Source organism: Bufo bufo, chromosome 1, assembly GCF_905171765.1.
Source record: "Bufo bufo chromosome 1, aBufBuf1.1, whole genome shotgun sequence".
Taxonomy (NCBI): Eukaryota; Metazoa; Chordata; class Amphibia; order Anura; family Bufonidae; genus Bufo; species Bufo bufo.
The window spans coordinates 523,640,100-523,668,021 of NC_053389.1; the positions used below are offsets into that span (position 1 = coordinate 523,640,100).

Sequence of the window (27,922 nt, forward strand, 5' to 3'; positions counted from 1 at the left end):
CCCCTCAACTGAGGGGTTAATCGCGCGGATCACAGCGTGCAGTCATAGGGGCCGGGATATGGCCATTCATTGGTGGCGCAGTGGCCACAGTCCCTCCCCTCCTCCTCCTCCTACCCTGTTCTTAGTGGCCAGCGGCAGCCGCGCACAGTGGGGAGGGAGGTACTCCTCTCCTTCTCCACTGTGCCGACTCAGGAAACCATGGTGCGCGCCGAGAGCGCATCTTTGAAAACGGGCTGACAAATACCCAAGCGCCAGGACCAAATTCCTGGTCGCCATAACGACCTGGCGCCCGGGATTTGTCGAGCCCTGCTATACTGGCCTGCTAGCCATAGGGTGCCTGGCACAACCTTCTAGACCCTAGAGAGTATACCGAGAATGGATAATGATTCTAAAGCGTGACTGAGGGTCAATCTATGTAAAGTAAGGTAAGGTATTTACAGAAATATATGTTGATTGTAAAATGTTCTCCAAATCTCCTTACCTGGTTATGTTCATAAAATCAAAACCACGACAGTAACGCTTAAAACGCCAACCGCAGGAAACTAACTTTTCACTTCAGACGCTGTGAAGAAAGACAAAGTAATGAATCAGCAAAGAAGAACAATTACTAGAAAGGTTCCTTCACACGTGGCAAATGGGAAGGGGCTGCGTACTTGAATCTCTGCCAGCGCCATTCAGATTCTGCAACCAATTGACCATGTGTGATCATACCCTAAAAGAAGCCGTATATTACCAGGAAGCACATGGATACTGCCAAGACTGAAAGGGGAAGGGCGCAGACAAACAAAGAGCACGAGCCTACTGGACAATACTAGAACTATAACCCTGGAGTAAAGGAGCAGCTCAATAAAAGATATATTCTACTACAGGGGTAGGCAACCTCCGGCACTCCAGTGTTGTGAAACTACAACTCCCAGCATGCATACTTCCTCTGCTCTTCTCAGAACTCTCACAGAAATAAATGGAACACGCTGGGAATTGTAGTTTCACAACAGCTGGAGTGCCGAAGGTTGCTGATCCCTGTTCTACTAGAATATTTAGGCACCACACCCATGTGTGCAGAACAAACCGGTATCAAGGACCGGTAAGGAGTAGAGGCCTTAGTATGACTATCAGAAATCTACAATTTACTAATTGGCGCATCTAGGGTTTCTACACTTTTTTCCTGACATGCTCGTAAACTGAGTGGGGCTTAGCAGAAAGAGACAGAGCTTCACGAAAAAGGGCAGGGCCTCCGGTGCGCCATTTTGCACCACAATTCTGGCATAAAAATTTGTCTCAAATTAACCAATAGTTATGTGAGAGAATAAGGGGCAGTAACGTGTTAAAACCTAGAGTTTATTAGGACAATTAAGATCCCAAAATAGGGAGGAGAAAGCCCCTACCAGACAAACTAAACAAACATCGACGAGGGACCTACGTAAATAAGTCACCTGCAGGTCACGTCCACTACCACCTGCTGATAAGGTCCCGACGCGTTTCCTCTGTCAGTGTGATATTGGCAGATTCATCAGGGGATGAAGATGGTAAAGATACAGCTCAATGGCTGTTAGCTGGATAGCTCTTGCTGATGTTCAAGCTGGTAATGTGCAGTCCAGAATGATGTCTGGAATCTGCTCCCTAAAATACCCATAGCAATTAAATAAATTTAGAGCATGTGTGTAACTTACTCTCATCAGAGGCGTGCGTTCCACCTCCATATAGCAGGACCGGAAGTACTTCCGCTCGTCTCCACCCTGGAACGCACTGACGTCAGAAAAGTGCATCCAGAAATACGTATATGGGTTAACGACGGTGGAACGCATGCAAGTGCGCAGGTGCTGAAGGATAAATTCAGCGCCTGCGTGATTTATTCGAATAAAAATTCGATATCGACTCCTGGCTATTACAAATACGACACATGCATAATTCGAATAAATATTCAATATAGTTTTCTGGCTATTACCAGTTCGACGCATGCAGAACTCGTCGACAGGTTATTCGATAAAGATTTATTAGATCGTATGAGATCGAATAAAATTCGATATAACAAGGCCTTTGCAAAATTTATGCTTGTGTAATTTATTTGAATAAAGTTCCTTACATCCATAATTATCTTCAACTGTCATTTGTAATAATGAGAAGATTATATATATATATATATATATATATATATATATTAGATAGTCACTCAGCGCTAGGATGTGAATGATCATTGATAAGCCAGATAAGCATTAGCTTCAATGGTCATTCAAAAGTCAAAGACATTATAGAATTATATAATAAGCTAGGGTATATTATAGTGGGAACAGCAATTTTTACAACAAAGGAGGGAGGAAAAAGTGATTTAGGGAAATAAGGCTAACGGTTTATAAAATTTGCGATACGCCTTATCAAGATATCCTTCTTCACCTATAGTTTGATATATATACTGTTCGACCTTTTTCGGTCTGATACACTTATTTTCTGACAGGTATAAATATTCTTTATACAGAATGTAGATCTTTCCAATATATACGGATGCGACGGACAGTCATATAAAACATCCGAAGGATAACACCTCATTGAGGCCAAGTGGGCTCACCGTTTTTAGTCTGTGGGTCTACTGTCTCTTTTTGTAATATTTTTCTATTTAGGTCTCCTCCTCTCGGTGAGGGACATACAACTTCAATCACACAAAACCTCAAAGATGTTTCGTTTCCTTCATGAAACTGCTGTAAACACCGCTAAAACATTTTTTGGATCCTTTTTACAGTGGACGATTGTACAACAAAGATAGTTTTGGATCCATCTATCAGAACCTAGACCCACCACACCAGCCTGGAGTATTGGTGCATCAAACCGTGAGTGGTTACACTTACATATGGTGAACGTGGTGTCATTTATCTTTGATGCATGTGTATTAGCCAGATAACTAGTGTGAAAGTACCCTTACTAGTGTGAAAGTACCCTTACTAGTGTGACAGTACCCTTACTAGTGTGACAGTACCCTTACTAGTGTGACAGTACCCTAAAACTTGTGGTGGAAATCCGTAGCCTAAAGTGACATGCAGCAGATTTCAAATTTCAGCACCATGTGAATGAGATTTTGCAAAATCCCCTTAAATTCGCCTACAATTCTGCAGTGGAAAATCTGCAGTGTATCCGCCACGCATCAACACACCACTCCAAATAATGAAGGATAGGCGATAACAGACTGCACGGTGGTCCGTCTATCTCCACCAGCCCCCAAAGAACTGAATGGAGTGAACCAACGTGCGCACCACTTCTCCATTCAGAGAGGCGATTGAGAAATACCAGCAAAATGTACCCTAGCAAGGAGCTACCACCACTGGACAGGTGACATAAAATCAAGCCTAGACATACCGATGCTGCCGCTCCATAAACAAGACGCAGTTTGATTCCATCTCGTCCAGTAGGCAAATTAGAGTTCACCGGTCACTGCCAGGGAAGTATACTGGCTGTCTGACAATAATCCCTCCCAAACCGTACCCTTTCATATATGGATCTTGCGTTCCCTTAGGTCATATTTCATGTCATTAAAAACCTGAGTCTGCACCGCGCCGTCCACAGCAGACACAAGCACAGTGGATTTCCATACAGTCTGGAAATACGATCAGCCAGATATACAGGTTAAACTACAAAAATTTGAATATTGTGCAAAAGTTAATTTATTTCAGTAATGCAACTTAGGGTACTTTCCCACTAGCGTTTTTCTTTTCCGGCATCGAGTTCAGTCCTAGGGGCTCAATACCGCAAAAGTACTGATCAGTTTTATCCTAATCCATTCTGAATGGAGAGAAATCCGTTTAGGATGCATCAGGATGTCTTCAGTTCAGTTAAGGAGGGAGATAATACCGCAGCATGCTATGGTTTTATCTCCGTCCAAAAAAACTGAAGACTTGCCTGAATGCCGGATCCGTTTTTTCCCCCCATAGGAATGTATTAGATCCGGCATTCAAAATACCGGAATGCCGGATCAGTCCAAAAAAAGGGCATTAATCCGGATCCGGCCTTAAGCTAAACGTCGTTTCGGCGCATTACCGGATCCGACGTTTAGCTTTTTCTGAATGGTTACCATGGCTGCCAGGACGCTAAAGTCCTGTTTGCCATGGTAAAGTGTAGTGGGGAGCGGAGGAGCAGTATACTTACCGTCCGTGCGGCTCCCGGGGCGCTTCAGAGTGACGTCAGGGCGCCCCACGTGCATGGATGACGTGATCGCATGGATCATGTGATCCATGCACATGGGGCGCTCTGACGTCATTCTGGAGCACCCCGGGAGCCGCACGGACTGTAAGTATACTGCTCCCCCGCTCCCCACTACTACTATGGCAGCCAGGACTTTAATAGCGTCCTGGGTGCCATAGTTACACTGAACGCATTTTGAAGACGGATCCGTTTTCAAATGCTTTCAGTTCACTTGCGGTGTTACGGATCCGGCGGGCACCTCCGGCAAATGGAGTGCACGACGGATCCGGACAACGCAAGTGTGAAAGAGGCCTTACAAATGCCATCAGTTGGCATACGTTTTGCCGGATCTGACAGGCAGTTCTGGCGACAGAACTGCTTGCCGGATAGGGTTGGACGATATCAAAAATATTCCCACGATAACGATATTAAGAAATTTATCGCGATAACGATGTATATCGCGATAAATTCCCATTTCGAAGAAAAAACACTCAAAATATGGACTCGTGCTTCAGATCTTTAATTGTAAAGTATTACACATTTTACAATTGCTCCTATTAAGTAGGCAGAGGATTTAAAGGAAAAACTATATTTCTTTACATATCCTTTTACCAGATAATAACAGTAACAGTAGTGAAAATTCAGTTTCAGTGTAAAAGAAACAGATATGACGAGACAAACTGTCTGCTGTAGTCATAGACATTTATGTTTATCAGATAAAGTGGCCAAGTTAGGCGTTCTAAAAGTAGTCACCGTTTGTTGATCATTGTCTGGATGGTGGTTGATTTGTCAGGTTAGATATTTTCAGCTGACGGACACCATGCAGAAAAGGTTCTGAACGTCACCTGAGCCCTTGTACAGACTAAATTCTCTTAAAATTATGCAAATAAACTAAACTGCCTGAATGATTGGGCAGTTCGATACTGTGGCATTCATTGGAACCAACCCAGCATCTGAGCGATGTCGGATTCAGAATGGCCAAATGACAGACATTTGTTATCTTATGTGACAAGAACAAACAAGCTCAAACAATAACTTAGGAATCTATCCATATGCAGTCTGCAGATAATTAGCACCTACAAAGACGTTCTTTTTTGTTCCTTTTGAGAATGTCTTTGTAGTTTGTGGGTGCTCTTTCATGTGTATATATGGCTACCTTAAAGCCTTTTTCAGACAAGCGGGAATCATGATCTGTTGTGGTGTTGGTGTGGACTCACTGGAGTCTGGACACTGTTCATTTTGCAGGATTGCACAGCATTATTATACTGATTTATAATGCTGTGCGTCTCTGCATGGCCTTACTTCTACAGAATTATACTGACAGCATAACCAAACCATCAGGGATTCTGTCAAAGTAAGGTCAGGCCCTAAGACACACAGCATTCTTCTAAATCGGTATATATCTATGTGCATTCTTGCAACACAAGCAGTGTCCAAATCCATAATAGAGAATCATGCACAGTGACAGTCACACACACAGAGCATGATTCCTGCACAACAGGACACGACACACTGGTGACGGTCTCTCGTCTGACTGCACTGACTGACTGAACTAGCCAGGTCTAAAAAATTAGTCATATTTAGCCGACATATGTTTTCTTCAATGGTTAATTTTGCTCTCCCAGAAAGGGATTTTAAAATGCTTTACTCATTTTTACTAAGAAGGGCTTGACAAATTTCCTTGGAATCTAGGAGCAAGCTAAAAAAGTAGGAGCCAGGCGGAGCCGCGTCATAAAGCCCCCAGTAGGTGCCCCCATAGTGCTCCCCCCCCACTTTTCCATAGAGCCCCCCAATAATGCTGTATACCATGTTGCATATACCGCCGCTCCGTCCCCGGACCCTATTGACTATAATGGGGACGGGGGTGGAGCTCCGGCACAGCACGGCAGTTCGCGGTGAGAGGCCGCCGGACTAAAAAGTTGGACATGCTGGACTTTTAGTCCAGCGGCCTTTCACCATGCACTGCCGTGCTGCGCCAGAGCTCTGCCCCCATTATAGTCAATGGGGACGGAAGCGGCCTGGTCCGGCGACGAAACAGCGGAAGGACGGATCCGACAGGGTGATAACCAGCCTGCCGGATCCGTCCTGCCGCAAGTGTGAAGTACCCTTAGTTATATAGCTACTGAATGAGACAGAAGAAGGGATGCCCTTTTAACATGTATATCTCCTTGAGAAGCAATTTGATCTAAAGGGTTAATTCAACCTGTAATCTAAACTCTGTGTCATCTGTCACTTTTATCTCTCTGCTCCTGTCCCTTAATCTGATCACTGCTGCAACAAAAGCATCAGCCAACAGCCTCAGTGTAACCTGTTCTTTTAACTCAAAGAATCGAATGAGTCTCTAACTAATCGGATCTTTAGATTCTTTAACCTGTGACTCATTCGATTCTTTCTAGACTCCTCCTGTACTTGTGTCAGTGACTAGAGCTGCTAGTCCCTTGCCTCAGCTCTGATTGGTTGGTGGGCGGGGAGGGGAGGGGCTGGCAGAAGCAGCTTCCACTCTAGGATCAGATTACACTCCCTTTGAGCCCCTCCCCTCCCCTGCTGCCAGCGTCTCGCTTCTTGTGTGCTGTGACGGAGCTGACTGAGGAGCTGTTCACACGGTGCTGCCTCCGGACAGAAGGCAGCTCCTCACCCATCGCCCGGGGGCACCTTTGAAAAGGAGTGACAAATACCCAAGCGCCAGGACTAAATTTCTGGTCGCCAAGGCGACCGGCGCCTGGGATTTGTCGAGCCCTGTACTAAGAATATTAATTTGATACAGTACTGGGTTTCAGTCTTCCCGCAAACACCTGTTATCAGCCCACCCTTGGACCACATTCTTTCACTCGCTACTGCAGTTGCTTGAATTGCTAAATACTTTTTGGCCAAGACACATAGCAGTGGCAGTCTTGATTTCAGAGGAATGTTTCCACCACTGCAGTGGTTTAGTGTTTAGAGGTTCCACTGCAAGAGAGAAATACAGCTCCATTTCAGCTGTGGGGTTTAAAGCTGCCTCGTCACACATCTGAGTATTGGCATTTAATTTATTGTTCTTAGACAGAAAAAAAGCGAGACCTCTAGCCCTATCAAAACTGTTTTCATTGGAAGTACTGGAACTTTCACCAGATGGCAATGACTGTGACTGAATCTGAATGAGCTCATTTTCAATGCGCTGTTTAGTTAGGCTAGGATCAGCACTGACATTTAAAGGGACTCTGTCACCACTTTCTAACCCCCCCTTTTAAAAGTATTGTTCTCTCCATGGCGCCCTTGTGATTACAAAGGTGCTGTTATAAACATAAATTCGCCGATCGTTGGATAAAAATACCTTTTATCTAACCTGTCAATCTTGTGGATAAGGTGCCCAGGGCGTTTCTGAAGCTCTGAAGCTGCCGCCCGCCGCCGTTGGTGCCCAGCTCCTCCCCTGATCCTTTCAGCGCCGCCTGAATGTAAAGAAAATCCCGCCTCGGCTCTCGCTCAGTGCCCCCTCCTCCTTTTCAAAGATCCCGCGCTGTGCGCACAGGCCTGTACCTGATGCGCCCGTGCGGACCTTTAGAATCAGCCTCATTGAGCGAAGTGCGCATGCGCGCACTTCGCTCAACCTCCTCATAAGACGAGCACAGGCCTGGTGCGCACGCGCGGGATCTTTGAAAAGGAGGAGGGGGCACTGAGCGAGAGCCGGAGGCGGATTTCTTTACATTCAGGCGGCGCTGAAAGGATCAGGGGAGAGCTGGGCACCAACGGCGGGCGGCAGCTTCAGACCTTCAGAAACGCCCTGGGCACCTTATCCACAAGATTGACAGGTTAGATAAAAGGTATTTTTATCAAAACGAGACGGCAATTTTATGTTATAACAGCACCTTTTAATCACAAGGGCGCCATGGAGAGAACAATACTTTTAAAAGGGGGGGTTAGAAAGTGGTGACAGAGTCCCTTTAATTTATAACGGGGATCAAGAGCTGTACAAATCTCAAGTACAGACATTGTTTGGCTATCACTATACTTGTCTGTAAGTTTTACTTTGGCTCTTCTTTTCATTTTTTCCAACATCTCTGTATCCGTATCCCTTTGATTGAACACACCGCTGTACAGTGTATCTAGCAATGGCAAAAGAGAGCCTGCTGGTTACCGCCTCCTCCCCACTTAACAGGTCGTCAGATCACTAACTTCTTTTAGAGAGACAAACACTCAGACAATACATTTCTGTCTGACCAATTCAGCTCAAGATAGCCTGTTTGTGTGTTTTCTGTAAGAACAGCATTGATCAAATCTTTTTGATCCCAGATTCTGGACAGCATGTTATATGTCGAACCCCATCTAGTTTTGCAGTCACCAACTATTTTCGGGTTAGGTAAATTTTGCTCTGTTTGCTTCTCGCATAACCTAAGCTGAAGTTTCCACGAGGAACTAAATGAGAAAACTATTAAACGGCATTTTCCGGATGACTGCTTGACAGCGATCATCATCTAGTGAAGCCATTACAGCTAAATGTAGGCAATGGCCAAAGCAAGGTATTCTTTTCTGACTCATCTCCCTCAAAGCCTTTACTATATTTGAACCATTGTCGGTTGTAAAGGCGCAGTGACTGGTTGGGTCATGAGGGGATTTCCCATTGGGATAAGACATTTTTAATAGCCACAGCCAAATTAGCTGCAGTATGTGCTTCAGGCATATAGAATGTATCAAGGCGAACGACATACAAGGTTAAAGTCGTTATCTACCCAATGGCTGGTCACAGTCCAGTAAGGCTCAAACGATCCTTGGACGTCCACCATCAACATGTAAGTGAAATGTTGCTGTTGGTTTAAAGTTTCACAAAGGCCTCCTGCACACGAACGTTGTGGTGCACCCGTGGCCGTTGTGGCCGTTTTCCGTTTTTTTTCGCGGACCCATTGACTTTCAATGGGGTCCGTGGAAAAATCGGAAAAAGCACCGTTTTGCCAGCCGAATCCGTGATCCGTGTTTCCTGGCCGTGAAAAAAATATGACCTGTCCTATTTTTTTCACGGCAACGGTTTCACGGAACCCATTCAAGTCCAATGGGTCCGTCTTGATTAAAGAAGAACACGGATGCACACAAGATTGGCATCCGTGTCCGTGATCCGTGGCCGTAGTGTTAGTTTTTATACAGACGTATCCGAAGATCCGTCTGTATAAAAGCTTTTTCAAAGCTGAGTTTTCACTTCGTGAAAACTCAGAACCGACAGTATATTCTAACACAGAAGCGTTCCCATGGTGATGGGGACGCTTCTAGTTAGAATACACTACAAACTGTGTACAGACTGCCCCCTGCTGCCTGGCAGCACCCGATCTCTTACAGGGGGCCGTGATCAGCACAATTAACCCCTTCAGGTGCGGCACCTGAAAGGGTTAAGTGTGCTGATCACGGCCCCCTGTAAGAGATCAGGGCTGCCAGGCAGCAGGGGGCAGACCCTCCCCCCCCTCCCCAGTTTAAATATCATTGGTGGCCAGTGCGGCCCCCCCCCACCCCCCCCCTCCCTCTATTGTAATTATTCGTTGGTGGCACAGTGTGCGCCCCCCCCCCCCTCCCTCCCTCTATTGTAATAATTCGTTGGTGGCACAGTGTGCGCCCCCCCCCCCCCCTCCCTCCCTCTATTGTAATAATTCGTTGTGGCACAGTGTGCGCCCCCCCCTCCCTCTATAGCATTAACAACAATTGGTGGCCAGTGTGCGGCCTCCCATCTCCCCCCCCCCCCCCATCATTGGTGGCAGCGGAGTTCCGATCGGAGTCCCAGTTTAATCGCTGGGGCTCCGATCGGTAACCATGGCAACCAGGACGCTGGTTGCCATGGTTACTTAGCAATAGTACAATAGTAGAAGATTCATACTTACCGGCTTGCTGCGATGTTCGTGTCCGGCCGGGAGCTCCACCTACTGGTAAGTGTCATTGCTAAATGGAACTGTCACTTACCAGTAGGAGGAGCTCCCGGCCGGAAGCAGACATCGCAGGCTCCCAGGTAAGTATGAATCTTTTACTATTGTACTATTGCTAGTAACCCGCTGCCACCAATGATGGGGGGGGGGGGTAGATGGGAGGCCGCACACTGGCCACCAATGTTGTTAATGCTATAGAGGGAGGGGGGGCCAATGGGGGGCGCACACTGTGCCACCAATGATATTCAAACTGGGGAGGGGGGGGTCTGCCCCCTGCTGCCTGGCAGCCCTGATCTCTTACAGGGGGATATGATAGCACAATTAACCCCTTCAGGTGCGGCACCTGAAGGGTTAATTGTGCTGATCACAGCCCCCTGTAAGAGATCGGATGCTGCTAGGCAGCAGGGGGCAGTCATGTACACAGTTTGTAGTATATTCTAACTAGAAGCGTCCCCATCACCATGGGAACGCCTCTGTGTTAGAATATACTGTCGGAAATGAGGTTTCACGATCTAACTCATATCCGACAGTATATTCTAACAGAGGCGTTCCCATGGTGATGGGGACGCTTCAAGTTAAATATACCATCGAATTGGAGAAAACTCCGATCCGGATGGTATAAAAGGGACTCCAGACTTTACATTGAAAGTCAATGGGGACGGATCCGTTTGAAATGGCACCATATTGTGTCAACGTCAAAACGGATCCGTCCCCATTGACTTGCATTGTAATTCAGGACGGATCCGTTTGGCTCAAGGAAGACCCACGGACGAAAAAACGGTCACGGATCACGGAAAAACGGGTCCCGTTTTTGCGGACCGCAAAAAAATACGTTCGTGTGCAGGAGGCCTAACTTTAAGTTGTACTTTTATAAGTACATCATGGTACATTTTTGGGATAGCTACAGATGAAAAATATTTTCTATCTGGAATTTCATAACAGGGATTAAGTGTTTTGATCATGTTATGGAATGGTTCTTTTTGTAGCTGTATACATTGGCATCATATCTTTAACCAGCCATTTAGTGATGGCGTGTGTACATTTTTTCCATTCTGGGGAAAGAGCGGTCATATGGACGTCCTTTGTCCCACATTCTTTAATATTTGTTGTTGGTTGTGTTAACTGACCTTTGTCAGAATCACACAGCCTTTTTCCTCTACCTATTTTTAATGGATTTTAATTTTTTTTCAATTCAGTTACTATTTGGTACTCTTTTGGGTGATGGAATTGTAAGTGGGAGGTCAAATTTGATGTATTACCACCCTTGGCTTTTACATGTTTCCTACATTGGCGGCAAATTGGATCACCATCAACTATACTGTTCTCCCCCCGCCCCCAGCATTCCTTTTTTCAAAACCAAAAATTTCCATACTGGAGCTGAGCAATTTGGTTTTACTACAACCTCTTCTTGGCTGGTTTGCTCTGTTTCATCTGGTAGAAGAACTAGAACACCTTGACTGCTGAAGTCTGGCTCTGATGAATCTGAGTTGTCTGACTGTTGCTGCCATGTTTCTCCTTTTTCACGGTATTCTGGTGATCGGTCACGGTCACCTTGTGGACAGTGGACTAACCGATTGTCCTTGATCTATGATGTAGTGGTATACTAGTCTCTCTATCTATTGGTGCTTGCTGGTTAGTTAACTTTCCTATAAAAACAAAAAGATAAAACTTCTTAAATAAATTTCTTATGGCTCTCTAGACTGTCATTACACAGTCTAGTGTCAAATCTGCTTTACTGTCTAGTTACTATACTATAAAACCTTTGCTGTGTGTGGATGTCAAGATTGTTGCATCTTTTCATTTTGTTTAGGATTATTACTTACTCAGATATTCTCTGTTTTCCGGGTGAGGCTCAAGTGCCAACTGTAACTTCAACACGCAGCAAATTTGGTTGGACAGACTCACTTTCACTGGTCCTATCTGGTGGTGGGTGTCTGACCTGGTGGCCGTGTCCTCAATCCTCCTCGGTCAGTGGGCTGGGGAGGCCCTCTGTGTCTGGTACAAGGAGACAAGACACTATAGTCCTTCTGACTGACTCTTTATTCTTGCAATCGTTGCGGGTCCAAATTTGGGACCCTCAACGATCAACACTTTTGATACGTCACTATGACATATCAAAAGTATTAAAGTGCAGCAGTTACTATTACTAACTTACTAGGGATTATTACTTACTGAGATATTCTCTGCTTTCCGGGTGAAGCTCAAGTACTGCCAACAACACGCAGCAAATTTGGTGACAGTTGGATAACTTGGATCCCTTTCACTGTCCTCCTCACTCCTGTCTGGTGGTGGGTGTCTGACTGGTGGCCGTGACCGTGGTCCTCATCTCGTCTCGTCCTCCTCAATCAGTCAGGGGAAGGCAGAGGAGAGCGGGCTGGGGAGGCGGCGGCCCTCTGTGTCTGGCAGCTGGCTCAGCCTCCGCCTCAGGCTTGCTATACTAAAGGCTAGAAGGAGTTCAAGGAGACATATACTGTTTGTATGGTGGCAATAGGAGACATTATACGTATGGCAGGACTCAGGATGCTACAAATAGTAGCCTCCGTCCGCTCCTCCACCTCCCATACAGTATGATGTCTCCTTGTGGACTGAGTCTGACTCCTGTCCTGACTGAGTTGACCATCCTGTGTGTACAGTTCACTACAGTAATATCTCCTTGTTGCTTTGCCCCCATAGTATGGGGGCCAGCCAGCCACCCGCCAGGGGGCCACAACAAGTCGAAACATTATATACTACATGGCTGGGAGGATCGATGTGGGGCTGCATGGGCTGTGGCCCGGCCGGTGGGATGGGATCATAGGAATGCTGGGCAAAGGCAGAAAAAGAGGCCAAAAGCAGTCACTTGCCAGGGCTGGCAACCGTCCAGTCCAGACTCCAGCCAGGGGACTCAGGACTCGGTCCTCGGAGACATTATACTCTCTCTGGACTACTATACTAGGGGCCACAAGGGGACGTTATACTGTATGGGGCGGCCGGGGGCGGCCAGCCAGGCCACAAGGAGACATTATACTGTATGGGCGGGCGGTCAGGCGGCGGCCACAAGAGACGTTATAATGTATGGAGTTGGACGGACTATGGGGCAGCAGCCAGCAGGAGACGTTATACTGTATGGGGGGCCAGCAGGAGACGTTATACTGTATGGGGGGCCAGCAGGAGCGCAGCCGCAAGGAGCCATTACATACAGTTATAATGGGGGGCAGCTGCGCCTTCAGGCTGCAGCAGTCACAAAAGGAGACATTACTTAGAGTATATGGGCTGGGGGCAGCAGCTGCCCCCTCCATGTCTTATGGGCTACCTGTGTGACTGTGACATAAATTGTCACCGGTGACCTGTCTGGCCAGTGTGCCGGGTGGCTGCCCACCATTATTCCTTCTTGTTGGTCAACCGTCATGCTCATCATGTCATGGGGGAGCCGGGAGGTACTGGAGGGAGACAGGAGTGCAGGGACTCATGATGGCTCAGGAGCATGCAGCTAGTGGCACTGGTAGGCAGCGCAGCCAGGCATGAAGGACCGACTGAGTGGGCACTGGGCCTGGGCCTAGTCCAAGACATATAACTGGGGTAATAGGCAGAACTAAGTGGAGTGACATTTTACACCTTTTAATAGCTGCCCGTCCGGCAGCTGTGATATAGGGTCGACAGTCACTGGAATCTCTTCTCTCCGCAGGGGGTGGGTGGGACGGGAGTCGGAACGGAGTGTAGCAGGTTCATCTCGGAGTCTGACTGACTTTCCCGCCACTCTCTGCTGTAGTCTGTAAGTATACTGCGCTCAGCGCTGCTAGTCTCGGCCTGGGGGCGTGCTGATTCCGACGTTAGAGTAGACGTCGGTCGGTGGGCGGAGTCGGAGACAGCGCATTCCGAACAAGCAGGAGAAGATATAGATAATGATGGGTGGGGGCAGCGCAGCGGTGCCGCGGACTCTGTTTTTAAAGCTGTGACGTAACGAAATATACCGTGGTATTAGGAAACGGCGATATCGCCATATCGCCGTTTTTTTAATACCGCGGTATATCGAAAAACCGGTATATCGCCCCAACCCTATTGCCGGATCACTCTGCCGCAAGTGTGAAAGTAGCCTTAAAAGGTGAAATTAATCTATGAGATAGACTCATTACATGCAAAGCGAGATATTTCAAACCTTTGTTATAATTTGGATGATGATGGCTTACAGCTTATCTCAGAAAGTTAGAATATTGTGAAAAGGTTCAATATTCTAGGTTCAAAGTGTCACACTCTAGTCAGCTAATTAATCCATAACACCTGCAAAGGAGTCCTGAGCCTTTTGAATTGTCTCTGTCTGATTCAGTAGGAATCACAATCATGGGAAAGACTGCTGACCTGACAGTTGTACAGAAAACCATCATTGACACTCTCCAAAGCCTCAAAAGTTAATTGCAAAAAGAAGTTGGATGTTCCCAAAGTGCAAGTATCAAAGCACATTAATAGAAAGTTATGTGAAAGGGACAAGTGTGGAAGAAAAAGGTTCACAAACAGCAGGGATGACCGCAGCCTGAGAGGATTGTCAGGAAAATGGCCATTCAAAAGTGTTGGGGACTTTCACAAGGAGTGGACTGAGGCTGGAGTTAGTGCATCAAGAGCCACCACACACAGACGGATCCTGGACATGGGCTTCAAATGTCGTATTCCTCTTGTCAAGCCTCTCCTGAACAACAAACGTCAGAAACTTCTTACCTGGGCTAAAGAAAAAGAGAACTGGTCTGTTGTTCAGTGGTCCAAAGTCCTCTTTTCTGAAGAGAGCAACTTTTGAATCTTATTTGGAAACCAAGGTCCCAGAGTCTGGAGGAAGAATGGAGAGCCACACAATGCAAGATGCTTGGAGTCCAGTGTGAAGTTTCCACAGTCTGTGTTGATTTGGGGAGCCATGTCATCTGCTGGTGTTGGTCCACGGTGCTTCATTAAGTCCAGAGTCAATGCAGCCGTCTACCAGGAGATTTTGGAGCCCTTCATGCTTCCTTCCGCAGTCGAGCTTTATAGAGATGGTGACTTCATTTACCAGCAGGACTTGGCACCTGCCCCCACTGCCAAAAGTACCAAAACCTGGTTCAATGACCATGGGATTACTGTGCTTGATTGCCCAGCAAACTCACCTGACCTGAACCCCATAGAGAATGGATGGGACATTGCCAAGAGAAAGATGAGAGACATGAGACCGAACAATGCAGAAGAGCTGAAGGCTGCTATTGAAGCATCCTGGTCTTCCATAACACCTCAGCAGTGCCATAGGCGGATAGCATCATGCCACGCCGCATTGAGGCAAAAGTGGCCCAAACCAAGTACTGAGTACATATGCATGAATATACTTTTCAGAGGTCCTACATTTTTCTATTTAACATTCTTTTTTATATTGATTTCATGTAATATTCTAATTTTATGAGATTGTGAATTTTGGGGTTTCATAAGCCATCATCATCCAAATTATACAAATAAAGGCTTGAAATATCTTGCTTTGCATGTAATGAGTCTATCTCATGTGTTAGTTTCACCTTTTAAGTTGCATTACTGAAATAAATGAACTTTGCACGATATCAACTTGCAGGATAACAGGCCGAACTGGATGGACAAATGTCTTTTTTCGGCCTTGTTACTATGATATTCTCATTTTCCGAGTTTTACCTGAAAAAGCACGCTACAGCGATCAATGGGACAACAGAAACCTAAACCCGGAAAGACTGGTTCCTGTTAGTGGAGTTCATGCAGGTCATTGTTGAAAGTCAGGCTCCTGTCACCAGTATACAGCTAGCGATGCAGGAAGCGCATGCACCTCAATAAATTAGAATATCATTGAAAAATTAAAGTTTTTTAATTTAATTCAAAAAGTCAAACTCATTATTATGTATATTCATTTTTATTTCTGTTCATATTGATGCTTATGGCTTAGAGATAATGAAAACTGAAATGTTAGTACCTCAGAAAATTAGAATATTATGAAAAAGTTCCATATTGTAGACTCATGGGGGGGTCGTTTATCAAACTGGTGTAAAGTAGAACTGGCTTAGTTGCCCATAGCAACCAGATCCCACCTTTCATTTTCCAAAGGAGCTGTGAAAAATGAAAGGTGGAATCTGATTGGTTGCTATGGGAAACTAAGCCAGTTCTACTTTACACCAGTTTGATAAATGACCCCAATGGTGTCACACTGTAATCAGCACAAAATGCTGATTACAAATGCCTTTAGGCCCCTTTCACACGGGCGAGAATTCCGCGCGGGTGCAATGCGTGAGTTGAACGCATTGCACCCGCACTGAATCCTGACCAATTCATTTCAATGGGGCTGTTCAGATGAGCAGTGATTTTCACGCATCACTTGTGCGGTGCGTGAAAATCGCAGCATGCTCTATATTCTGCGTTTTTCACGCAACACAGGCCCCATAGAAGTGAATGGGGCTGCGTGAAAATCACAAGCATCCGCAAGCAAGTGCAGATGCGGTGCGATTTTCACGGATGTTTGCTAAGGAGATGTTGTGGATGTCCATTCACTTTATTATTTTCCATTATAACATTGTTATAATGGAAAATAATGGCATTCTTCAATACAGAATGTTAAGTAAAATGTTGCTTATGGGTAAAAAAAAAATAATAAAAAAAATTACCTCATCCACTTGATCACGCAGTCAGGATCCTCTTCAATCTTCTTGTAGGACCTGCAAAAGGACCTGCACTGACATAATGGCGCTCACCACGTGGTGAGTGCGATAACATCAAAGGTCCTTTTGCAGGTCCTGAAAGAAGAAGAAAAAAGATGATGCCGGCCGCGCGATCAAGTGCATGAGGTGAGTATTTTTATTTAACCCCTAAAAAGCCACATTTTAGTAAGCATTCTGTATTGAAGAATGCTATTATTTTCCCTTATAACCATGTTATAATGGAAAATAATAAAATCTACAGAACACCTAACCGAAACCTGAACTTCAGTGAAGAAGTCCGGGTTCAGGTCTGGGTACCACAGTCTGTTTTTTATCATGCACATGCAAAACGCATTGCACTCGCGGGTTTCCCCACAACGCATCCGGACCAAATCCGTGACGCCCGTGTGAAAGGGGCCTTACACTGTCTGGTTCAGTAGGCTACACAATCATGGGGAAGGCTGCTGACTTGACAGTCGTCCCGAAGACAGTCATTGACACCCTCCACAAGGAAATTAAGAAGCCACATAAGGTCATTGGAAGGACAAAGTGTGGTAGAAAAAGTTGCACATGCAACAGGGATAACTGCAGCCTTGAAAAGATTGTTAAAAAAAAAGTCCATTCAAGAATCTGGAGAAGATTCACAAGGCATGGACTGCGGCTGAAGTCACTGCTTCAAAAGCCACCACACACAGATGTATCCAGGGCATGGGCTATAACTGTCACATTCCTTGTGTCAAGTCACTCATGACCCAGAGAAAAAGTCAGAAGCGTCTTACCTGGGCTAAGGAGAAAAAGGACTGGACTGTTTTCAGATGAATGTAAATTTTGCATTTCATTTGGAAATCGAGGTCCAAGAGTCTGATAGAAGAGTGGAGAGGCACACAATCCAAGTTACTTGAGGTTCAGTGTGACGTTTCCACAGTCAGTGATGGTTTGTGGAGCCAATCATCTGCTGGTGTTGGTCCATTGTGTTATATCAAGTCCAAAGTCAGTGCAGCCGTCTAACAGGAAATTTTAGAGCACCTCATACTTCCTTCTGCTGACAAGCTTTATGGAGATGCTGGTTTCCTTTTCCAGCAAAACTTGGCACCTGCCTACATTGCCAAAAGTACCAACAACTGGTAAAATAACCACAGTATCTCAGTGCTTGATTGGCCAGCAAACTCCAGAGAATCTATGGGGTATTGAGAGAAGATGAGGGACACCAGACCCAACAATGCAGATGATCTGAAGGCCGCTATCAAAGAAACCTGGGCTTCCATAACACGTCAGCAGTGCCACAAGCTGATCGCCACACTGCATTGATGCAGTAATTCATGCAAAAGAAGCCAAGTATTGAGTGTATATACTGTACATACTTTTCATTAGGTTAACATCTCTGTAATAAAAATCTTTTTTTAATTAATCTTATATACCGCACCTAGGTTTTTGGGGAGGAAAATAAGAAGAAATTTTTTTTTTTAACCAAAAGGTGTGCTTTGGGTGGCACTGTTACAGGGGGGTGGGGATCTGTGGGTGGCACTGTTACAGGGGGGTGGGGATCTGTGGGTGGCACTGTTACAGGGGGGTGGGGATCTGTGGGTGGCACTGTTACAGGGGGGGGGGAATCTGTGGGTGGCACTGTTACAGGGGGGGGGGGAATCTGTGGGTGGCACTGTTACAGGGGGGGGGGAATCTGTGGGTGGCACTGTTACAGGGGGGGGGGAATCTGTGGGTGGCACTGTTACGGGGGGGGGGGAATCTGTGGGTGGCACTGTTACAGGGGGGGGGAATCTGTGGGTGGCACTGTTACAGGGGGGGGGGGAATCTGTGGGTGGCACTGTTACGGGGGGGGGGGAAATCTGTGGGTGGCACTGTTACGGGGGGGGGGGAATCTGTGGGTGGCACTGTTACAGGGGGGGGGGGAATCTGTGGGTGGCACTGTTACAGGGGGGGGGGGAATCTGTGGGTGGCACTGTTACAGGGGGGGGGGAATCTGTGGGTGGCACTGTTACAGGGGGGGGGGAATCTGTGGGTGGCACTGTTACAGGGGGGGGGAATCTGTGGGTGGCACTGTTACAGGGGGGGGGAATCTGTGGGTGGCACTGTTACAGGGGGGGGAATCTGTGGGTGGCACTGTTACAGGGGGGGGGAATCTGTGGGTGGCACTGTTACAGGGGGGGGGGGAATCTGTGGGTGGCACTGTTACAGGGGGGGGAATCTGTGGGTGGCACTGTTACAGGGGGGGGGAATCTGTGGGTGGCACTGTTACAGGGGGGGGGAATCTGTGGGTGGCACTGTTACAGGGGGGGGATCTGTGGGTGGCACTGTTACAGCGGGGGGATCTGTGGGTGGCACTGTTACAGCGGGGGGATCTGTGGGTGGCACTGTTACAGCGGGGGGATCTGTGGGTGGCACTGTTACAGCGGGGGGGATCTGTGGGTGGCACTGTTACAGCGGGGGGGATCTGTGGGTGGCACTGTTACAGCGGGGGGGATCTGTGGGTGGCACTGTTACAGCGGGGGGATCTGTGGGTGGCACTGTTACAGCGGGGGGATCTTTGGGTGGCACTGTTACAGCGGGGGGATCTGTGGGTGGCACTGTTACAGCGGGGGGATCTGTGGGTGGCACTGTTACAGCGGGGGGATCTGTGGGTGGCACTGTTACAGCGGGGGGATCTGTGGGTGGCACTGTTACAGCGGGGGGATCTGTGGGTGGCACTGTTACAGCGGGGGGATCTGTGGGTGGCACTGTTACAGCGGGGGGATCTGTGGGTGGCACTGTTACAGCGGGGGGTCTGTGGGTGGCACTGTTACAGCGGGGGGATCTGTGGGTGGCACTGTTACAGCGGGGGGGATCTGTGGGTGGCACTGTTACAGCGGGGGGATCTGTGGGTGGCACTGTTACAGCGGGGGGATCTGTGGGTGGCACTGTTACAGGGGGGGGGATCTGTGGGTGGCACTGTTACAGGGGGGGGGGATCTGTGGGTGGCACTGTTACAGGGGGGGGGGGATCTGTGGGTGGCACTGTTACAGCGGGGGGATCTGTGGGTGGCACTGTTACAGCGGGGGGATCTGTGGGTGGCACTGTTACAGCGGGGGGATCTGTGGGTGGCACTGTTACAGCGGGGGGATCTGTGGGTGGCACTGTTACAGCGGGGGGATCTGTGGGTGACACTGTTACAGCGGGGGGATCTGTGGGTGACACTGTTACAGCGGGGGGATCTGTGGGTGACACTGTTACAGCGGGGGGATCTGTGGGTGGCACTGTTACAGCGGGGGGATCTGTGGGTGGCACTGTTACAGCGGGGGGATCTGTGGGTGGCACTGTTACAGCGGGGGGATCTGTGGGTGGCACTGTTACAGCGGGGGGATCTGTGGGTGGCACTGTTACAGCGGGGGGATCTGTGGGTGGCACTGTTACAGCGGGGGGATCTGTGGGTGGCACTGTTACAGCGGGGGGATCTGTGGGTGGCACTGTTACAGCGGGGGGATCTGTGGGTGGCACTGTTACAGCGGGGGGATCTGGGGGTGGCACTGTTACAGCGGGGGGATCTGTGGGTGGCACTGTTACAGCGGGGGATCTGTGGGTGGCACCGTTACAGCGGGGGGATCTGTGGGTGGCACTGTTACAGCGGGGGGATCTGTGGGTGGCACTGTTACAGCGGGGGGATCTGTGGGTGGCACTGTTACAGCGGGGGGATCTGTGGGTGGCACTGTTACAGCGGGGGGGATCTGTGGGTGGCACTGTTACAGCGGGGGGATCTGTGGGTGGCACTGTTACAGCGGGGGGATCTGTGGGTGGCACTGTTACAGCGGGGGGATCTGTGGGTGGCACTGTTACAGCGGGGGGATCTGTGGGTGGCACTGTTACAGCGGGGGGATCTGTGGGTGGCACTGTTACAGCGGGGGATCTGTGGGTGGCACTGTTACAGCGGGGGGATCTGTGGGTGGCACTGTTACAGCGGGGGGATCTGTGGGTGGCACTGTTACAGCGGGGGGATCTGTGGGTGGCACTGTTACAGCGGGGGGATCTGTGGGTGGCACTGTTACAGCGGGGGGATCTGTGGGTGGCACTGTTACAGCGGGGGGATCTGTGGGTGGCACTGTTACAGGGGGGGGGGGAGATCTGTGGGTGGCACTGTTACAGGGGGGGGGGAGATCTGTGGGTGGCACTGTTACAGGGGGGGGGGATCTGTGGGTGGCACTGTTATATATGTGCCATCCACAGACCCCCCAGCCCATAACAGTGCCATCCACAGACCCCCCCCACCCCTTAACAGTGCCATCCACAGATGTTCCCCATAAAACTGTCATCCACAGATTCTCCCCCCCCCCCCCCCCCGCCGCTCCAGTGCTGCAGTATACAAATATAAAATGTCAAATTCAATTAAAAGTGATTACACATGCCCCCTCACTCCTAATATTACCGTACATCCTAACAGATTGTGTACAACCCAGGCAGGCCGGCATCACTCACTGACGTCATGTGCCTGTGCTGCCTGCTTCATTCATAAATTAGGCGGTGCAGGCACGTGACATCAGGGAGCTATGCTGCCGCCCACCCGGCCTGCCTGCATTCTACAGAAGCTGTTAGGATGTACGGTAATACTAGGAGTGGGGGAGATGTGTAATCACTTTTAATTGAATGAGACATTTTATATTTATAGTGCAGCACTGGAGCGGCGGGGCCGGACTACAGTGACTGCACCGCCCCGCCGCCCCCAGCTCCTCCTCCCAGTCCCTCCCCGCTCTCGCATACATCGCAGCCAACGATGTAAAAATGTCAGCATTCGCCCCATAAGACGCAGGGGCATTTTCCCCCATGGGGGGGGGGTGCGTCTTATGGGGCGAAAAATACGGTAATATTCTACTGACGTTTAGGTTTTCAGTAGCTGCAAGCCATAATCATCAACATGAAAAGAAATAAACACTTGAAGTAAATCACTATGTATGTAATGAATCTATGTAATATAAATTTCACTTTCTAAACTGAATTACTGAAATAAATTAAAGGGGTTGTTCGGGTTCAATCCCTGTTTTCACCCACTCAGCCGCTCTGACATGAGCATCAGAGAATTCCATGCCTCAAAGCTCTCCTTTGCCCTGCGGTAAATCACGCCGGGCAAAGGCTTTTTTTTTGGAGATCCGGTGACATCACCGGCACAACTGGGCAGGCTTTAGCGCTGCCATCAGTGCTGGTGACGTCACAGAGAACACTGCTAGGCGGAGGCCTCTATCTAGCAGTGTAAAAATTAGGGATCGACTGATATAGATTTTTTAGATCCAATACCAATAATCTGTGACCTTTCAGGCCAATATCCGATATATTATGAGATATTTTATATCTGTATAAATTATATTATATTAGTTAGTAGTCACTGAGGTGGTGAAAATTTGCATCTGGCACTAGTGTATTATAAATGTCAATTATAAATTAATAAAGCCCTTAGTTGGTAGTCAATTTATCATTTAGAAAAATTGGTGGAAATAGCTCACTGACCACACACTCACGGAAGGTGCACAATCTAGTGAATTCACCCTTCAATTAAATCATTATCAATGAGAGATTGGCACACTTACATACGGAGCCACACGGAATCTTTACAATTTATTATAACTGTGTATAATTAAAATATAATCCAATAAAAATGCACATGTAATAAAATACAATATACTATACAGTAGATTCAATTGGTCATACCCAATCACCTTGGTTAGGGTTAGTTCATGTGGATACTACCACTGGTGAGTGTTCACAGAAGGTTACAGATGCCCTAAGTATTTCTTTGGTATAAAGCCTGCTCTACTGGTATGCAGGAAACTACTATTGCGCGTCAGATTTACAGCAACCTAATTTTAAAGATAGTCATTTTTGAAGACATCAATTTGAATACAAGAATCACCAGAAATATAGAATGTATTGAGTAATTTGCGTATAACTGAGACTAGGGATGTGATTTTAAGAAAATATTACACACAGCAAACCCAGCATTGATAAATGCAAAACAATATGAAAAAAACGCACCAAAAGAAAAAAAACGCATCAGAAAAGGAAAAAAAAAAAACAACAATCGCATCAAAAACCGCATGTACAAAAATATTCTAAAAATAATAAAATCGCATTGACTACAAAACATACAAGCAAATACGGGTACTCACAGTAATAAGAAATACCAAAAAAAAAAAAAATCTATAGAATAATCATATATGTGAAAAATCGACATTCAAGGAATCCACATCCTTCTTTTCCATAAGACCATTAAAGGGTATAAAAACCCACAATCCACTTGCAATGGGTGTTGCCACTGAGGAAGGGGAGAGCCATCCCCGAAACGCGTCTGGCAAATGCTTCACCCCACAAGGACTTGAACCTCGATTAAACAGTGCACTGTTATTTAAAAGGATCTCGAGGATAAGAGAATGGACGCTTCGCATAACCTGCCTTAAACCTGCTGGGAAACTATCACTGGAAACACAATCCACGTGACCTACTCATTATCAAGACGCCGACGTAGCAGAAGCCGGGACGCCGGCCTGCAGCCGGATTCAACAAACGACTTGAAAAACCAGCTGGGTACAAGGGAAGGTAAGCCCACGATTGTAGGTCACCAGTATTGACTCTAACACATATCCTGTGAACACCATCAACATGGATTAGTCGATTTGTCAATGCGATTGTTTCATGCGATTTTTTTAAACGATAATTCATCCGAAAGTTTGTGCGGAATTTTGTGAACATTCCTTTAAGAATCAACTATAAAGTGTTTGAGAAAAACACAGGGACTGTATTAACAAGTGGAGGAATACACCTATGTGTCGCCTGCTGAGACACACCAGTGATACCTGCAAACTGGCTGCATTTTCTATTCCAACGCAAACAATTGCAATATGTGTTAATCTGATACAGGAGTAATCTAGCATTTATCAAGACAGGAGCCACAACTGACGCGCAATAGTAGTTTCCTGCATACCAGTAGAGCAGGCTTTATACCAAAGAAATACTTAGGGCATCTGTAACCTTCTGTGAACACCCCCCCCCCCAGTGGTAGTATCCACATGAACTAACCCTAACCAAGGTGATTGGGTATGACCAATTGAATCTACTGTATAGTATATTGTATTTTATTACATGTGCATTTTTATTGGATTATATTTTAATTATACACAGTTATAATAAATTGTAAAGATTCCGTGTGGCTCCGTATGTAAGTGTGCCAATCTCTCAATTTATATTTACATTTATAAAATACTAGTTCCAAATGCCAATTTCCACACCATCCCCCCCCCCCTCACTGACTTTATTAACCCCTATCAGACCTCAGATCAGCCCTTTATTAACCCCTATCAGACCTCAGATCAGCCCTTTATTAACCCCTATCAGACCTCAGATGAATAAAATAAAAAACTTCTCACCTCTCCTGCGCCGCAGCTCCTCTTCATCACCAGGTCCGGCGTCTCGCTCCCCTGTGTTCTCCGGCCCGCGCTGCACTGTCACCTGACAGAAGACCAGGGAGGGTGAGTATCGGAAGTGCTTGCTGCGCTTCTTTCCCACTCCTGGCACCCGTTGCCTACTAGTGCTCCCTTCAATAATGGAAGCGCCCACTAGTATTCCCTTTATACGCATTATCAGTATATCGGCAAGGTTAGATGCCGATAATGTACAAAATCCTGAATATCGGCTGATAATATCGGTACTTCCGATAATCGGTCGATCCCTAGTAAAAATAAACAAAAAAGCCCTTGCCCTGCACAATCCAGAGGGGCAAAAATGGGGATAAGTCCAGGTTCAGCTCTGAATGTGGACAACCCCTTTAACTTTTCAATGATATTCTAATTTATTGAGATGCACCTGTACCCACCAGTTCATTGCTAGCATTAATCTAAAGTTGCTCAAAATGGACAATTTGAACAGAAAAGATCATTCATCTGGGGAAACTTAACAGTCAATCATTTTACCTGATCGATGACAGACCACCATCTTCTGAAAAGAAGAACGCCAAGCCTGAAATTTTCATCCAATAGTAAGACTAACTATATTTTTTTCAAGGAAAGCCCGCTCATGAACAAACAATCTTTCGCCCATCCCCTGGTTTCATTGAACATGTACGGCCACTCTGAACAACTGTAACTGCCGATATGGACTAAAACGCGCATGGCTGGTCTGTGAAATGATCAGTCACCAGATGTTTGTGTGCTCAACCGTGTACCAAAGGATCAGAGAGTCTGGGCACATGCACACTGGCATGAAGCCTGTAAGGTGCCATACAGGTTCAGTTGGACTTCCACAGAAGTAATGCCCTATTGTGGCTCGGTGCCAGAACTACCATGTGCAATTCTAGCAGTCTGTCTACTCTCCATGCTTCTGGGAGCTTCCCGACACTTCACAGCATAGTCATAGGGCTAGTGACTTCCTCTGACTGTAGACTGTATGACAACTGGCTACAGGGACTGATGGGGTGGCCACGGCTGTGGAAGTTCAATAATAATATACCGCTACCTCCTTTATATTCTTCACTTTTCTTAAAGGTATTTTCTAGCAATCATATCTTCAGCATAGGTCATCAGTATCAGATTGAAGTGAAAACTCAGATCTGAAAAAGCTTTTATGCAGACGGATCTGCGGATCGGTCTGTGTGAAAGTAGCCAACAGCCACGGATCACGGACGCGGATGCCAATCTTGTGTGCATCCGTGTTTTTTCACGGACCCATTGACTTGAATGGGTCCGTGAACCGTTGTCCGTCCAAAAAATAGGACAGGTCCTATTTTTTTTGAACGGACAGGAAACACTGACGCGGATGAACAACGGTGCATTTTCCGAGTTTTCAACGGATTCATTGAAAGTCAATGGGTCCGCAGAAAATCACGGAAAATGGAACACCGGACACGGATGCACACAACGGTCGTGTGCATGAGGCCTTAAGAAGCTTTGATGCTTCTGGAGACTGAACTTTTTCCTCTCCAGTCGGAGGCAGTGCCCCTTGTCTTTTGAGGGCATTTGACATGGAGCAGTTTTTCACAGTCCAGACTCCATTCCAGCACCTCGGACCAACAACTACCCCATTCCCACATGGCAGAAAACCAGAGGTCGCTGTCAGCACACCAACCAATCACGTCACTTCAAAATTCACCAGTAGTGATATGACATTAACCATAAAATACCTAGAAAGTACTATATCATTTAGTACATACACACGGTTAAAAACTGAGGAAGGAGTCCGTGTTAACTCCGAAACGCGTATGGTGTGAATACGTCTCCGGACCAATTGAGCTTGAAAACCTACTGCACAAAAAAAAGCTACAAAGTTCCGGAGCGCTCCTGCTAGTTAAAGCACATGCAAAATTCTGTTGCGTTTGAATGTATTGAGACGCGTGGAACGCCGACACACAGACAGTGCCCAATGTTGGGAGACCTCGGCGCGGGCCAACAAGTGTCCATCTAAGCAATACACCGCAATTACTCACCATAGGAAGAAGCCAGAGGTAAGAGCCTTTTTACCGCAACACGTGGGACGCCACGGAAAGTGCGGGACTCCGTGCTGCGATCTCAGAAAGAGTGAGCAATTTCGCCGTTACTATGTTGTAGTCATTTACCTGCATACTACAAATATGGGACGATAAGAGAACTATCTATAGATATCGCAAGATGTTGACACTACAAAGCGGATTTATCGCGAGATATCAACAGTAGCGTTGAGCGAACTTGTGTTTTAAGTTCTGCGTCCAAAGTTCGGGTTATCGAAGCATCCCGTTATGGATTCCGCTACCACGGACCATAAGGGGATTTGGAATCCAGAACGGGATTCTTCGATAACCCGAACTTTGGACGCAGAAGTTCACTCAACACTAATCAACAGCAGAAACACTAATCAATCGGTGGGATCCATTTCAGCGTCTACAAAAGCCCGATCCTATAATCATATAGTGTTCCTAAGGGACCTTTAACTATCAATTCTAATAGATTTTCCAAGTTTTTATTACGTTTTATTTTATTACGTAACATGTCTTTTTGACTCCATTTTTTAACCATGTACTAAATGGTATACGGTCTACTTCCTAGGTACTTTATGGGTCTGATATTGTATAATAAACGATCTCTATCTGTTTCTCCAGGTGTAGGTGTGCCCTACCACTGGGTGGAGCCTGCTGCAGGTGCACCCTTTCCTTGCTGGTCGGAGGGTGAGCCATCTCAACAGCTTTTTTCAATCACATCACTTGTTTCATTTTTTTTAACATCAGCTGCAAAATAGAAGGCGAAACCTGATTGGTTGCCAAGTCCACATATTACAGAAAGGTGGCACACAAATGGCACCACACGCGGTACAATGCCCCGCTCCGGACTGCTCCTGGTTACTTTGCCCTCAGCCGCTGTGACAGGGGGCGAAGTCCCGGGAGATCATACACTACTCTCTACACCGTTTCCACGTTCCCGTACCGATGCCGCATCACACTGCCTAGACAGCAGCCTGACAGGATGACAACATAGTGGGCAGACAGCTGGGCCGCCCGAAGAAACATGGCGAGTGCTCCATGGACGGCTCTCTAACCACAGCGCACCGATAACCCGAAGCATCGCAGCGGTAAACAGGCTTACTGACCTCCTCAGTGCTCCCCAGGCTTCCGATCACCGGCCAGCAAGTGAGCTAGCGCTGCCGAGGAAACCAACTACAAGGTCCATCATGCTTTGCGCGGCAACCGGAAGTCCCTGGCTATTTGAAAACTTTATTGATGCAGAAACATTTCCCCTCCCCCAGTTTATCTTCTGACGCTACGAGCACGCAGATTAGCTCGCTGTTGTCAGGAACCTAAGGTTTCCGCCATTTTAAGGGGAAAGTGCAATAAACCTGCTACTTACTGACAAGCTTGTAATATGGAGGGGACAGTAGCCCTAATATCAGCCACACTCACCTATGTGTTCACATGGAGGGTCCCAGTGGACCATGGCAGAGGGTTGTATGTCCTGTTGGGATTTCCATTCACGTACATAATTGTGGGCATGTCAAAAGCCATAGTGCAGCATGGCATAAGTGCCCAGATGGGCAAAGATTACAGCTGGCCACTGACACAAGCCAATCCAGGGCCATGGTGGTCCGAATAGGGAAGGGCACACATTATGGGATTTACATAAGTAGTTTCTGCAGCTGTTTTGGTTGCACTGGATTTTTTTAAAGAAAAATTTGATGGTTTCGCTGTGATTATGAAACATCAGGCCTTATTCACACGTCAGTTATTTCCATCAGTTATTGTGAGCCCAA

The 27,922-nt window shown here is 47.1% G+C and overlaps 1 protein-coding gene and 1 long non-coding RNA gene across 3 annotated transcripts in view; one reads left to right on the forward strand and one right to left on the reverse strand.

Moving 5' to 3' along the window:
- Nucleotides 1-564, reverse strand: part of FAM3C (FAM3 metabolism regulating signaling molecule C) — a 20,217-nt gene extending 19,653 nt beyond the window's left edge. The window contains exon 1 of one of the 2 annotated variants that reach the window (XM_040411618.1): nt 482-564. The gene's annotated coding sequence lies outside the window, so the exon portion shown is untranslated. Of the gene's footprint in view, nt 1-476 lie in introns of both variants that reach the window. The other variant, XM_040411609.1, reaches the window with a different exon arrangement.
- LOC120981856 lies at nt 477-27,387 on the forward strand. Its single transcript, XR_005774797.1, has 3 exons — nt 477-564; nt 8,267-8,273; nt 27,274-27,387. It is a non-coding gene; the product is annotated as an uncharacterized LOC120981856 (long non-coding RNA).
- Nucleotides 27,388-27,922: the final 535 nt, after the last annotated feature.